We start from the raw sequence: 16030 nt of genomic DNA, 5'->3' as shown, positions 1-16030 counted from the left end.
GTACTGCAAAAACCTTATTTACACTTACACACACTTTACAAATCTCAAGCTGTTGCTGTTCTTCACATAGCTTCAAGGTTGTATTAAATATACTGCCTACCTTACAGGGCTACTGCAAGGATAGTTTAGCTAATGCATGTGAAGCACTTTGAACATTTGCTGCATAAAAAAGTTAAGTATTATTAGTCCAAGGCATTTGCTTCTAGGGAAAACAGTCAACCCTGTGTCTCTGGTGCTGTTTTCAATGTTCTTCAGATTAAAAACATGGATAGATTCTGGGCATACTTTAATACAAGCTGTTTAAAAATACATTTTGTAAGGGGGGAAAAGCACCCAGTGGGAAATGAATTTTCCCAGAAACAGTAGATTGATTCCCAGCAAAATATTTTAGGGTGGCTTGGTCTCAAATGTCTGAATTTTTGGACTTTCCTTGGGGGAAGGCATGTGGGGCCTGTCAAGATCTGAAGTGCCTGCATGTCTAAATTTATGACTGTGCAAAACAATGGAACAGAGTCCTGACAATGTCCCTTACCTAATATTGAGCCCCTCAAAAGGATTTTTAAAAATCAGTTGAGAAAAGGGCCACATTTGAGTTCTTCAAGAAAAAATTTAGCATAGCTAAGTTTTGCCTCATGGAAACTATGAATCCCATCTTTTAAGGTCTGAAATAGATTTTGTAATATAGACCTTTTCAGGAAGTGACCTGCTCACATCTTCTGAAAACGTAAATAAAGGTTGAAACATAATTTGTTGAACATTTCAGCATTTGAAAAGGAAAGAAATAGCAAAATAGAAATAGTCAAAGTGGAAAAAATCACCAAGCCCAAGGCTTTGGCTTATCACACCAATAAGAAAGGCCATCTCTTCACTGTAAAATTATCCCCATTGTATTTCCAAAGACAACCTCCAGACAAAACCCTGAAAATGAAATGTTATGCTCTTATATTAGCGCTCCCACCCCACCTCCAAGGCAGGATCTACACTACTGCTTTATAATGATTTATAATTGTATTGACAACAGTTGGGGCCAAGGATACATTCCATATACTGTTTTCAAAGTGTTATATCCAGCTTGGTGTAGATTACTAACTGGTACTTTAAAACCCAAACCTTTCATTTGATTCTCATTTAGATTTCATTTACAAAACAGTAAAGACAGAGCCTGGATGCATCACAAGTCTGTGACTGTGGAAAATGCAAAGTAGACAAGCTAGACAGCTAGATCATGCTGCCCATGGTAGTTATGTAGCTCCAGATAATTTGTTATGTTTCGGGACAGTCTGTATTTACATAAAATGTGCTCTTGAAAGCACTTGTTCGCCTTGCAGCAGTTATCAGAAAGACAAGGCACACACATTTGGGGAAACAGGGTGCTCTAGTTTTGGGGAGAGAGGTATTCTTGAGTAGGGAATAATCACCCCTATGTCTCAACTGTTAAAAGAAAGGGCTGGTGCAAGCTACTCGGAATAACTACAGCACAGTCAGTACTTACATCTATAAGTTTAACAGACCAATCATGTGCAGAGACAATCATATACGTACCTAAACCCATTAAAATCAGTGGGCTTAAATCTAATTATGCATAAGACTGGGATACATGGCTGCAACTCTGTGCATACTCACTTTGGAGTAATTACCACTGAACTTAGCAGATGTACATCTGAATAAACACACACTAGGCTTAAGTCCTGTGTACCAGGGATGATTCACACATACATATAAAGCCTATTTAGGTATTACTGCTCCCATTCAGAGCAACATGGGAGCAGGGCCATTGTGATTAGCCCTGCCCTTGACACTGCATGTGCAGAGTAGCTTGCAAATATTTTAAGCCATTACAACACAACAGGATACATTTTCTTTACACTCTTTAAAAGGTACCAAAAAATTTAGCATATTCACTTTAGCATGTCCAAAGAGGGATAAATTCGTGTTTGTTATATATTTCTGCAAGCTTCTTAGGGATAGATGCCTGACTTTTTAAAAATTACGACTTAAACTTCCCAATTTGACTAGTATTGTATTCATTTGTTACTTTACTGATTAATTTTGTGAAATAAAAATGGAAAATGTTCCACAGAAAAATAGAGGGGTAGATATTTTTGCACAGAATATTCTCTGCCATGCATCACTGAATGAACCTCACATATGCAAAACCAAGCATGTTCCTGCTTACAGTTCTAGAACCTACAAATAACTGTCAACAATGTTCATAAATCTTCACCTGCCTGCAGAATTTCTATGTCTTTGGAACATATGCACGGGCTATGATCTGGGGCTGTAGCTGAGTGGTAGAGCACATGGTTTACATGCAGATGGTCCCATGTTCAACCCCCGGCATCTCCAGGTAAGCTTAGAAATACTCCTGCCTGAAACCCTGCCAATTTGGGTCAACAATGCTGGACTAGATGGACCACTGTACGTCATCAAAGACACTTTCCTTTCATGCAGCCCCCAAGGAAGAAAATTAGCAGTCTCTAAAAATGAAGGATATAGATCCATGACTTGTTTTTGAAATGGTGTCCAAAGGTCATCTCTGACATCCTCAATTCAGATTTCATACACATCCTGTGTGCTATACACAATTTTATCACTACTTCTGCAAAAGCAGTTAAAAGTAATGCTGTGCAGATAAGACAACTTCTACATTCAGCTATGCATCCATTTGCAGACCCTTATACATATGTGGAAGGCTGCTTCAACACATGGATCACCTTGTCCACATGTGCCTGAGGATGTACTCTTTTAGTTCAGTCCATCAGAAGACAAAGTTGTTAGTGTCATCTCTAGAAGAAGAAAAAACTTGTCTCAATTGCATAAGTCAGTGAAGGGAACTGAGTGAGTTTAGTACTTGCAGAGCAATTCTTTTTGAACAATGGCATGTGAATAATAAATTTGTCCCTTTGAGTCACAGTGACGTACACCAAGAATACCATTGGCATCTCTCAGCCAATGGTCAGGGTCCTTAGCTACAGGAACACACACAAAAATGGCAAAGCTGTTTTTAAACTGAACACATTATACAAGGTACATTGATTGGAGTATGAAGAATGGCTCAGTCTAAATTAAACGGAGAGCTGTCAAGATGAGTTACTGCTGGTCATTACTCTTTTCTTCCTCTGCACTTCAGTTATTCACCTCAAACAGCTAAATAACTGAATTTCACAGATGAATATTGTGGTGCTATATACGACTAGTTGCAGTCAACTACGGAAATTTCCTATGTTGTCTTACAGTAAGTCTTGTTTAGGCAGCAGAATCGAATGGTTTTGTAACAGGACTGAGAACAGATGATTGAAGGCAACAATTCCCCTCTAGGCCTAGTTTCTGGCATGGAACAGCTTATATTAGAACTGCCAATATCATCTTTCTGCCTGTGTCTGGTTGCTATTCAGCTTGGATGCACCTACAAGAAAACGCAACAGCTCCTGAATGAATGAGTCTAATGCATAAAAATGGCATGTTAATTGCAGAGAGTTGCACTCTTCAGTCCTATTGTACACTCATTATAACTGCAACAAAAATCCAAAGAACAGTGCAACCATGACATATGATACAGGATACATTTTTCAAACAGTAGCTCCCCGTCATATTCCGCATGGCAAACCATTCTTTACATTGAGGTTTAATATGACATAGGCATCTGCCATTCAAAAGGGGGTAGGGAGGGAGGGAATTCTCTGGGAATGCTGAAAGTCTCTCCCTAAATCCCAGTCCCTTGCAACCTGTGGATACTGTTTATACTAAATCCATATTTCTTGCAAGTCAGATGGAGATAAATCACTCTCTTTTACAAAGTCTGGAAACTGCTGTGTTTGTGTGTGCTTGTGTAACTCGCTTTACACTGTACACAAAACACACAAAAAACTAACAAACAAATAAACCCTAAAATCCTAGAATTACACCACTGTCAGAGGTGCCAGGCTCTGGAAGACAAAGCTGATACTCATCTTCTTCTAAAACAGTTGTCAGGTGTTGAGTAAATTCGCTGGATCTGTAATTCATCATGCACGAAGTACAAACTTTTTGAAAAATGACGTTTACAAAATACCCATTGACTTTTGAGAGAGTAACAACGTTTCGAGGGAGAACTAGATCACAATGGGATCTAGCTAGCTAACTAAAAGCTTGATAGAAAATAGCTGGAGAAACTAGGCACCGGATGGATTAAATTAGATACTGCCTGCAGTAGCCATACCTGACCAGAGGGTCCAAAGCTCTGTTCTCAAGTGCAGGCAGGGAGCGGTGTTGCTGCACTGGATAAGGGATCTCTCTCACTCGCACGCACACACACACGGTCACCAAACTACTGGGCTCGATGTAGCCCAGAACCAAGGAATATGCCTTCGGAGGAACAAATGATAGGGGTCGTTGCTCAGATGGGGCGGGGGAAGGCATGTGTTTTAAGGCCTTCGTGTGCTCAGATGTGTGTGCCAATGATGTGCTCGTAGAGGGTGACCTCCGAGCAAGCACCATAGACCCGGGGTGGGAGCAGCAAAGTGGGAGGAGATCCTTAAGAGAATGGCAACTAGGGGTGCAAAGATACCAAGCGGGTTCTGCTGCTGCTTCAAGCCACAGCCAGCCATGGAAACTGGGACCAGGGACCTGGGCGATCAGGCCCGTGGGAGCCCCCCTACCTCGTCCTCTTGCCCGTACGATCCCTTTTTTCTGCAGCACGAACGTGGACCCATTGACCAGGCTGGATACCACAGCCACGCTCAAGCCCAGGGAGACTGCAGCGGCGCCGGGATTCGGCGCTCCCCCGTCTGCAGCAGCAGCTGCGCCGACCGTCATCCTCACGCCGGGGCGGCGGTGCCAGCACCAAGAACGCCCAGCCACCGTGTTTCTTTTTCCTCTTCCCACAGCCCGGCCAGGAACCGGCGGCTGCTCTGCGGGATCCGCCCTGAATTGCAAACTCCTCCCCCAGCGCCGGCTGCTCCTGCCGCTGCCGCCGCCGCCGCTATTGCTGCTCGGATCTCAGCGCCCTCTGGCACCAGAAACCCCGAGGTCGTTACGAGGGGTTGCTCCTCCCGGCTCTACCCCCGGAGCCGGAGGAGGCTGGAGGGGAGGGGAGCGGAAAGAGGGCGAGTGCCCGATTCCAGCATCGGCAGCACTCCTCGAAGACACACCGAAAGAGAGAAACTCGTCGGGAAATGCCGGCGATGCAAGTTGATCAATGGCCCGGGCTCTGCACCATGACATCATGGCGTTGCACCATCACGTCATGCCCATGCAGGCTGCTGGTGACGTCGATGGAGAACGGCTCCGAACATCAGACAAGGCACGAATGTCGGTTACGGTCTGGAAGCAGCCAAAAGAGGCCGTTGCTATTTTTGTGGTGGAGAGGGCGGTTCCAACAAGTTCAAGATTGTTGTGCAGAGCGTGTTCACGATTTAATAGCCACTAATACGCGCCTGTGTTCAGTGAGCTTTTACTTCCTCGTAATCGTTAACACTTGTCGTGTTACGAATTGGAAGGTTGTGTGTGTGTGTGTGTTTTTTTAAAAAAGAAACATTAAGCCAAAAGAAGTGCCCTGATTAAATTATACACACCCACACCTAACGAAAACACATGAACAGAACTCTATCCCTGACTGAGTTACTTACTTGCTTTACCATATTTGATTTGCCAGTGTGGTGCAGTGTTTAAAGTGTCAGCCTAGGGCTGGGGAGTTCCATGTTCAAATCCCAGCTCCCTCATCAAGCTTACTGGGCGACCCGACCAGTATCTCTCTTAGCTCTTACCTCATAGGGTTGTTGTAAAGGTCACTCATAAATCAACATTGGAATTACAATAGATTATGCATGTTAACAGGGTTTCATCCAAACGTTTCTGAGTTTGTCTGACCCATTCTTACCCGCCACACTCCAGTTGACAGGCAGGAGGCTGCTGACAGAAGTTGGATCTAGCAACATGTAGCAAATGCACAGGCAAGCTTTCCAGAAAGCTTAGCAGTCACACCAAGTGGCAAATTGTTTCCCACAAAATATGTACAAGGAGGATGCTGCCAAAAAGAAACTCTTGCAATATGCTTTTCTTCCTTCAAGGAAATTAACTCGCCTAAAATAATTTGAAGGTCAGAGAAGTACTGATCCCAATATTTGGCAGTGGCAATGCTTGCAGTGGTCCAGGAAGCTTGGCTGACTTCCAAGAGTTCCAATTCTGCTACTTGTTTATCCTTAAACACAACCATTTTGAAAGCAAGTATGATGGAACTACTAAACACTTGATGCAAACCTAAGCGAGGTGAATTCCCACAATATGGCCACTTGAAAGTGCTTGGTGGCTGTTCTACACAGCGACCCCCTGGGTCTACCAGCTTTCCACACAGATTAGCCTTCACCACACAGTCTGCATCCATTCTAAAAATGTTTGGTAGTGGCATGGAAACAGATCTCATCATAGCAGTGGGCTGAAAGACACGAATAGCTTACTGTGTGGAACAGCTCCCATACGGAAGCAGTTTCAAGTGGCCTTTATATGGTGACCATATAATAATAATTGATCTGTGCAACCCATTCAGTATAACTTAATGTATGTTTACTTAGGGTATACCAGATGGGGGGCTCCTAGCACTACAAATTAGAAGTCATTGTGCAGCAATTCCATGTTTTCCCCCTTAACAATTTTTCTGTGTTAAGAAAAAAGACAGAAGAAGCAGTGGGAAATCACAGGAGGAATACAAGGGGAAGAATGCCATCATCTGGAGGCTCTGTAGAATTCTGTGAATGAGGCAAGGCAATGATGCCATAAAAGCCAAGTCTGAAAGCACTCTTAGAAGTAACCCCCCCCCAGTTCAATGATCCTTACTCCCAAAATCAGTGTCTAGACTGCAGTGCTAGTTAATATCTACAGGACGTAAGAATATACTTATGCTAAATCCAACAATATTAATAGGATGGCATATATTATTCCCTCTGGATTATGTCATATATGTTTCATTTCTACGTATGTCACAAGTAGGACTAGGTTGTGTTCATATGACTTTGGTAATCCAGTTAAAATGCTATGAGGGCTGGAAGAAAAAACAAACCCATTTTCTGCTCAGTGAAAAGAAGTGAGATGGCATTCCCCCTGATCCTACTCTACTTCAAGCATCAAACAACGGATTTAAAGCCAATAGTGATATACTCTAAGGTCAACAAGGCTTCATTCAGATATCATGAATAGAACAATTCTAGAAAGTCAAGACAAAGCTTAATTAAGAACATAAAAAGAGCTATGGTGTTTCAGACCAAGGGTTTATCCAATCCAGCATTATGTTCACACGCTATCCAATGAGCTTCCCATGGGAAACCCACAAGAAAATTGGTAGCTTAACATACACTGTTCAGTCTCTCTGTTTGGCCCTCCACTTATTATTATATATTATTATTTAGTGTTTTACAGCATCCTTCTAAGATCAAGAACCATTTGTAGTGCTGTTTGGTTACTTTTAATGTGTGTGAGGTGGGGGCAGGCAGGGAGGTTACAGAATGTATTCACTGAAGTATGCTGATCCTAGACTGTTTCAGGCTTTACATTTTGTTCTTAGTGCTACCAATTCCAGTGTGATCGTTGTGTTTATCTGAGAATAGATTTGTGGTCTGAATATCCTAGAGTCACAAAGCTGAACACAAGAGTTGGCAAAAAGCCCAGAGAGGCTCAGGTTCCAGCTGTTTAGAGAGAGAGAAAAGGTTTGGGGGAACAATATTAACTTGGTTCATAAGGATCAGTATAAAAACTCTACAAGAATTGACATCAGGTAATAGAGTAGAAGTTTGCCTGGTACAAACGGTTACTTGCATCAATTTAACTTATCTCCAAGTAACAGATTTCTGTTCTTTTAAGTCAAATATCATTTCCTTTTGAATTTTTTAAGAGTGTAAAAAACCAAAATGCTCTTGAACAAGAGAACAATGACGGCCTTGTCCTGCAATGAATAGTTCTGCCTTGCTTTCACAGAAGTTGTTTTGTGTTGCCTTCACACACCATATAATTATCAGTATCCACTGATAAAAGAAAAGTTATTATCTATATACTCTGGCCTCATTTCTTAATTATAATGCTTGTTTCTGCTACATCCATCAATGTGGTCTCTAAGCACCATTCCACTGTCAATAAAAATAGCTTGTGAATCTATAGAAATTATCTGTTCTCGGAACCTCAGTTTCCATTACATTCACCGACGAACACTTGTGTGATTTCAGCCAAGTTAAATATTAATACCCTTTCTTTAAGGTGAAAGCAAACTGCAACAGGACTCAGTTTTAGAGAGATAGGTGGCCCTATCCTATGCATGTTTACTTAAGAAGTTCCAAAGAGGGCTCTACTAGACATATCTTGGTAAACACATTTGCTGAGATAATGAGACTGCGGGGTGAAGCGGAACACTTACAGGGTGAGGATCAGTGGGTAAGAGAGGGGTGCTTAATTCCTTCTATACCAATTGTTCCTGAAAATGCCACCCAAAGTTGGTACCCCTACCCAGCCCCCCTCCCTATTCAGCTTCAGGGCTCAACGGAAGGTATGTGTATCATAATCAACTAAAAATGGCCCAGTAAGAATTAGTGAGTAGGGAAAAGGGTTAAGCCAGTGGTTATAAACCTTTAATCAACTAAGCCTATGTGGCAGGATTTTGCTATTTTATTGTTTTACTCTGTACAGCACCATGTACATTGATGGTGCTATATAAATAAATAAATAAATAAATAATAAATGTGCCCCACTCTCAAGACACAATTTAAAAACTGGACATAAAAATAGCCAAGGCCGCTTTATTCTGATGTACCATTCTGGGGTCCCCATCGTGGTGCCTCTGATCACAAATGTGTCATCTAATATGTCCCTTGGCGCCTGCCCTCTTGATTTTTAAATTAAATAATAACAATTAAACAATTTATACTGCTAATCACCAGCCTCTAGCACCATTTTTATTTCCAAGATTGTCTTTTCCCTCCACAAGCATTCTTAGAAAAGAAAAATGAAGGGCGGTTGCGCCCAGAAAAAAGTAGCTAGAGTATGGTAGAAAATTGTCTGGGGTGCTAGAGGGTGTGGTGGCACGCATCCTGGATAGCCAGAGAAAGGAGGTGGGGGAGCAAGGGAGTGCTTTGCCTATGCTGTATGTGTAAGTTTTGCCTGTTTGGGGAGGGATTAGCCAGTTCAGTTTTTTTAGTGTGGTACATATATTTCTTGTGTGTATGTGTGCGATTTGCACTGTTTTACAGGTGTATATGTTGGGGTTTAGTGTGTGTTTTGACTGAGTTTTCTGTTAGTATGGTGTGTGTGAGTATGTTTTCCCTGGTGTTGGTGGTGTGTGTGTGTGTGTGTGCAGGTGTTTCTCTGAAATGGGTATTTTGTTAGGCTTTGTGGGCCAAATATGTGATTTGGCACTTGGGGCTCAGCCTCCCTATCACGTGGTACTCAAGTTTTTTGCTAACTTACATGTCTCTGAGCCTCATCAGCTTGCCTCCTGTGAAAAGGAGGTTGGAGCAGAAAACCAGGTTCAAAAGAGTGGTTCTGTGTTGGAGCTGACCCCAGGTCTGCCTTGTATTTAGAGCAGGATCTACACTACTGCTTTAAAATGGTTTATAACAGTAGTGAAAACTGTTGGGGCCTGGGACACACTCCATATACAGTTTTCAAAGTGTCACATCCTGCTTGGTGTAGATCTGGTTTGGGGCAGATGATTTTCTTTAAGCCTCACCAGTTTGCCTTCTGGGAATATGAGGTCATGTGGTGGTGAGTTTATGGAGATACCAGAAACAAGCATTATAATTATGAAATGGCACCAGAGTACATAGACAATATCTGAAAACACACAAGGGGTAAACAGGTTCACAAAGAGATACTAATTTTTATTGAGCCCAATTGGCATTTTGAAAACCTTGGCTTTTGTCCCCTATGTTTTCTTCAGGGTAGTATTTTTTTTGGGTGAGTTTTTCATTCCAAGTAGGGAAGGAGCTTTCCTATTGGATCCCTCTTTGCTGTATTCCACTTTTTAAAGGGATGGGGTAGAAATCTAGGAATTTATCCCATGGACAGGGTGAGCAGTATACAACTCTCTTCCACTGACTGAGGAAAACACGGGGCCTCAATGTTTTCCTTATTATGCCTACCTCTGCCTTATTTACCTTACTCTCATAGGACTGCAGTTTCACCTGATTTTATATAGTTCTACTGAGACTGCACCTGCCTGAAGAGCTACAATAGCAGAGTGGCTTGTAGTAGTATATCTATAGCAACATCCTATGCAAAGCCAGTGGGCAAATCTAGCCAGTTATACCAACAGCTCTGCAATCCTATTATGTCTGTCTGATATGCATCAGATGTTTAGGATTACACTGATGTAGCTAGCCCTGTGGTGGCCATGAGGATGATGTATGAATTGCCCCCAGTTCTATCCCATACACATCCTCTTTGCTGTCCACATTAGCTCTTCGTACAGCTGTGTTGATCTACGCTCCTATACCAACACAGTGTCCTGGGTTAGCTTGTAACTCCAGTGCTGCTCTTGGGTGCTGACTTCCCACGCTTGTTTGACTGGATGTTTTTGGCACTGGAATAAAATATTGTTATGCAAAACTGTTAAATTATGGCTCAGTGAGAAAGCTATTGGTGCAATCATAAAGCACTTGTTTGATATGCTTAAGAAAACAAAGTGTTTTCTTAAGCATATTACAATTAACCTGTGCATTTCTTGCTGGGATTTTTTTTAAATCTCCTTTAGTGGAGTGCTGCAACACCTTGTTTTTCTGGCTTTCTTTTGACTAAAACATAAACAGTGACCCAGGTCAGTGTCAGGGGGCTAACCAGACTATGTAACCCTCCTCTTCTTACTAAAATTAATGACGTCATGCTAACTTTCTATTCTTTTGTAATCAAAACACATTTGTTACATGGTACACAAGATGCACAATAGCTGTATAAGGACACGGTCCTATGCATGTTTAGTAAGGAAAAAGTTTTAAATTGGATTTTATGGTTTTATTTGGAAACTGCCCAGAGAGCCTAGACTGTTGGGCAGTATAAATATGTAATAAATAAATAAATAAATAAATAAATATAAATAAATAAAAAGTTGTAGGACTTTTTTTCTGTCAAAACATCCATAGGAGTATGCCCTAAATCTCCTTTGTCAGTATCTGTGCAAAAAGTGGAAGTATCCCTATAGCATAGGACTAAGGTCTTCACACCAAGTCACCTGTGGCTAAAGTTTCCCTTTTGTCACCCTCTGCAACTCTCTCCTCAGATGTACAACCTATTTCCCCCTCCCCCCATGTTTTGAACAGCAACTCAGCATAGTGCTATAAATTTAACCTAATTTTGGCCTGTCGGCATCCAAACAGAGAAACATTTTCAGATGCAGGATCAACAGTACCTCATCTTTAGCTGCAAGCATACACATTTTTCACAGGACTTCATAAAGGCCAAGCCTATGCTTTTGTTAGCCAAGTAAGGCTTTCTTTCACAAAGGTCCAGATAATTTTGTCAGGACTATTTTTATAGCCTGAGGCAGTTGAATATGCAGGCTGCAATTTTTATAATGCATTTTATAAACTCAAAACACAAGGTGTCTATTCATGTTCATGCTATGCATGTATATAAAGGCCTGAGTACAAGCTAATATGAAACTCTTAATGTTTCTGGAAATTCTATAACCAGCCAACATTGTGGTGCAATTTAGCATGTTACAGTAGCAAACAGTTTACAGTAATTTGATGTAAGACCCTTCATGATAACATACAAGTGAAGGCCACTTTTGATTGCAAAAGTGCCACCCAAGATAGGCTGTAGAACCATAACTTCATGTCACAAAAAACACTTTATTGCACCAACTGAACTTGGTACATTATCCAAACCATTTAAGTTGATCCAGTGAAACATATTTTGACATATCTCCACATTTAAGCTGATCGTACGTGCAGAGGAATAATATTCGAAATATTTATACCACCAGAGAATTCTTTTTACAGAGAATCTTCTTGCCTCAAAGATTTTATGAGAGACATGCATCTCTCTTATTCATCGGAGGCCAGGGCAGAAGAAATTGTATATAAACAAATGGGGACGGTGTAAAAGTTGGAACGGAACGGAACAGGCCGGAACGACCCCATTATATTAAAAAACCATACCCAAAACAGTGGCATGTGTTAGCAACACTTGGGAACAATATTTTAGGACTAAAACCATGCCAATATTATATCACTATTAACCCCAGAACTCCCAAAACAACGTCCGGAACAGAATGGGATGGCCGGAACGGCCACTACTGAACGAGCGATATCAACCAAACTCACCAGTCATGCATAACTCCATGGCAGGGATGCAATAAGCCACAAAAGGTGCAAAGAAACTGCGTTCCGATAACCGTTCCGCGCACAGCGCATATTGCGCAAAACGGACAGGGACAGCAGCTTCCAAGTGAAGTATGTTAATCAAACTCACCAGACACACATTACTAGTTGAGCCTGATGTAATAAGCTCCAAAAATTGCCCCCAAACCACGTTCAGATACCCGTTCCGGGCAAAAACATGTATTGTGCAAAATGGGCCGTAACGACAGCTTCCCAATTAGGTAAGTCAACCAAACTCATCAGACGCACATAACTAGGTGGGACAAATATAGAAAGCTCCAAAAGTTGCCCCGAAACCATGTTCAGATACCCGTTCCGGGCAAAAACGCGTATTGCGCAAAATGGGCCGTAACAGCAGCTTCCCAATGAGATAAGTGAACCAAACTCACCAGATGCACATGACAAGGTGGGACAAATATAGAAAGCTCCAAAAGTTGCCCCGAAACCACGTTCAGATACCCGTTCCAGGCAAAAAGCTCCAAAAATTGCAGTGTTTTTGCCCGGAACGGGTTCCTGAACGTGGTTTTGGGGCAACTTTTGGAGATTTCTATATTTGTCCCACCCTGTCATGTGCATCTGGTGAGTTTGGTTGACTTTCCACATTGGGAAGCTGCCGTTACGGCCTGTTTTGCGCAATACGCGTTTTTGCCCGGAACGGGTATCTGAACGTGGTTTCGGGGCAACTTTTGGAGCTTATTACGTCAGGCCCACCTAGTATTGTGTGTCTGGTGAGTTTGGTTGACTCACCTCATTGGGAAGTTGCCGTTACGGCCCATTTTTCGCAACAGGCGTTTCTGCCTGGAACGGGTATCTGAATGTGGTTTTGGGGCAACTTTTGGAGCTTTCTATATTTGTCCCACCTTGTCATGTGCATCTGGTGAGTTTGGTTCACTTATCTCATTGGGAAGCTGCTGTTAAGGCCCATTTTGCACAATACGCGTTTCTGCCCGGAATGGGTATCTGAACGTGTTTTGGGGGCAATTTTTGGAGCTTATTACATCAGGCTCACCTAGTAATGTGTGTCTGGTGAGTTTGGTTGACTCACCCACTGGGAAGTTGCCGTTACGGCCCTTTTCCGCAATACGCGTTTTTGCCCGGAAAGGGTACCTGAACGTGGTTTCGGGGCAATTTTTGGAGCTTATTACATCAGGCTCACCTAGTAATGTGTGTCTGGTGAGTTTGATTAACATACTTCACTTGGAAGCTGCTGTCCCTGTCCGTTTTGCGCAATATGCGCTGTGCGCGGAACGGTTATCGGAACACAGTTTCTTTGCACCTTTTGTGGCTTATTGCATCCCTGCCATGGCTAAGATCATCTTCTTGGCCCGCCGCTCTGACCATGTCACTCCACTTCTGAAATCTCTTCATTGGCTTCCAATTCACTCCAGAATCCAATATAAACTTCTCCTGCTGACATTCTAAGCTCTTCACGGTCTAGCTCCTGCCTATCTCTCCTCTCTCATCTCACACTATCGCCCCGCTCGTGCTCTCCGCTCCTCTGATGCCATGCTTCTCGCCTGCCCAAGGACCTCCACTTCCCTTACTCGGCTTCGTCCTTTTTCTTCTGCTGCCCCTTACGCCTGGAACGCTCTTCCAGAACACTTGAGAACTACAAACTCAATCACTGCTTTTAAAACTCAGCTAAAAACTTTTCTTTTCCCTATAGCCTTCAAATATTGAGTTTGTTCTGACTCTATACTGTTAGCTTCACCCTACCAGGTGCCTGTTTACACTTCCCTGTGCCTGTTTGCATTCTCCTTCCCTCTTTATTGTTTACTACAACTTATTAGATTGTAAGCCTATGCGGCAGGGTCTTGCTATTTACTGTGTTATCTGTACAGCACCATGTACATTGATGGTGCTATATAAATAAATAATAATAATAATAATAATAATAATAATAATAATAATAATAATAATGGTGAGTTTGGTTGATATCGCTCGTTCAGTAGTGGCCGTTCCGGCCATCCCATTCTGTTCCGGACGTTGTTTTGGGAGTTCTGGGGTTAATAGTGATATAATATTGGCATGGTTTTAGTCCTAAAATATTGTTCCCAAGTGTTGCTAACACATGCCACTGTTTTGGGTATGGTTTTTTAATATAATGGGGTCGTTCCGGCCTGTTCCGTTCCGGCTTTTACACCGTCCCTTATTATTGAATCAAGCTTTGCAGAGACTTGCTGTGACAGCAAAAAAAAAAAAAGTTCTGAAATGTTATTCCAATCTGTTTATTTCCCCCCCTAAAATTCTAGTGATACGTTTATATATACATATGAGCATAATTTACTGCTTATATGTCAAGAAAATACTTCTTCAGGTTATTTACATCACTGCTACATGAAGCAGGCAATGGTAAATATGGCTTTTAGCGTGAGAACAGCACCCTGATCCTAAATAGAATACATGCTTCTGCATACCATTTGCTGGGGAGCAACAGCAGAAGAGGACTATTGTATTATCATGCCCTGTTTGGGGTCTTCCTGAAGTCATTTGGTAAGGTTGGCCTCTGTGAGGAGCAAGATGCTGGGGCTCAGCAAATAGCTTAAGGAGCAGCCATGAGACTAGCTCTGTGTCACTTCTCCCACAAAAACGACTTCCCCATCCGCATGACATTAAAGCTGAGATGACATTTGTCCCATTAGAACCAGCCTTTGCTCCTTGTCCAATGTTTTTAAATGCCAGAACCAGCTAAATGGAGGAGTGCCGTTTATGTGCCTTCCTCAGATGCTGGAATGCAGTTTCCTTTCATGTTGACGGGCTTGCTTGACTGAGGGAAAATGTGCCCTGGGGACATACTAAAATGAAGGACATTGAGTGGTCATCGAAACACTTTGGTTCATTCCAAATGGTCTTAGGAAATCCTTTTAGGGACCATCTTCAAATCAACAGGCTCATAGCCCAAAGTAGGAATACATTGAAATCATGGTATATGAAATTATAGCACGTAGCCATGACAGAAAAAAATGCCATAAAATTAGCCAAAGTCAAAATACCTGACTTTTATAAAACATGACAGGATTTTTTATTTTATATACTGAGCAGGATCATGCACAGTGGTATATGCCAAACCCTTTCCTGAGATTATGGATAAGAGACTAAATATTAGTTTGATATAGAGAAGAATGATAAAAGGAAACTTCTAAGCAGCCCATGAACTCCTCATATAGTTTGGTCTGTAATGCTAAGTGAAAAATATGAATAGAGGTTAAATTTATTTATTTATTTATTTATTTATTTATTTATTACATTTTTATACTGCCCATCAGCTGAAGCTCTCTGAGCAATGCACAATTAAAAAACATAAACTATAACAAGTATAAATTTAAATCATTAAGAAGTTAAAAAAGGCAGTATAAAACTAGCTACATTAAAAAAACAGGGAAAGCCTGTGTAAAAAAGGCATGTCTTCAGGAGGCGTTTAAAAGATGTTATGTACTACCCTCTGTGGATAATTTTATTTAAATTCAATATATTCCCCTTTTTTATTTACTTCTTTTCTTTTTCATACTTCTGGTTGACTTTCTTTTGGAAAATTATATATATATATATATATATATATATATATATTCGGTCAAAAGCCTGTTATAGTAATTATTTATTGATGTTCTGAAGTGGGGGAAGAGAGAAACAAATAATTTGAATATTTCTGGGTGGGGCTTGGATCAGGTAAATTCAGTTCTGATTGGCTGGGCGTT

This window comes from Elgaria multicarinata, chromosome 5, assembly GCF_023053635.1.
Source record: "Elgaria multicarinata webbii isolate HBS135686 ecotype San Diego chromosome 5, rElgMul1.1.pri, whole genome shotgun sequence".
Classification (NCBI taxonomy): domain Eukaryota; kingdom Metazoa; phylum Chordata; class Lepidosauria; order Squamata; family Anguidae; genus Elgaria; species Elgaria multicarinata.
The sequence above is the reverse complement of the archived record's forward strand: the minus strand, read 5'-3'. Positions refer to the sequence as shown.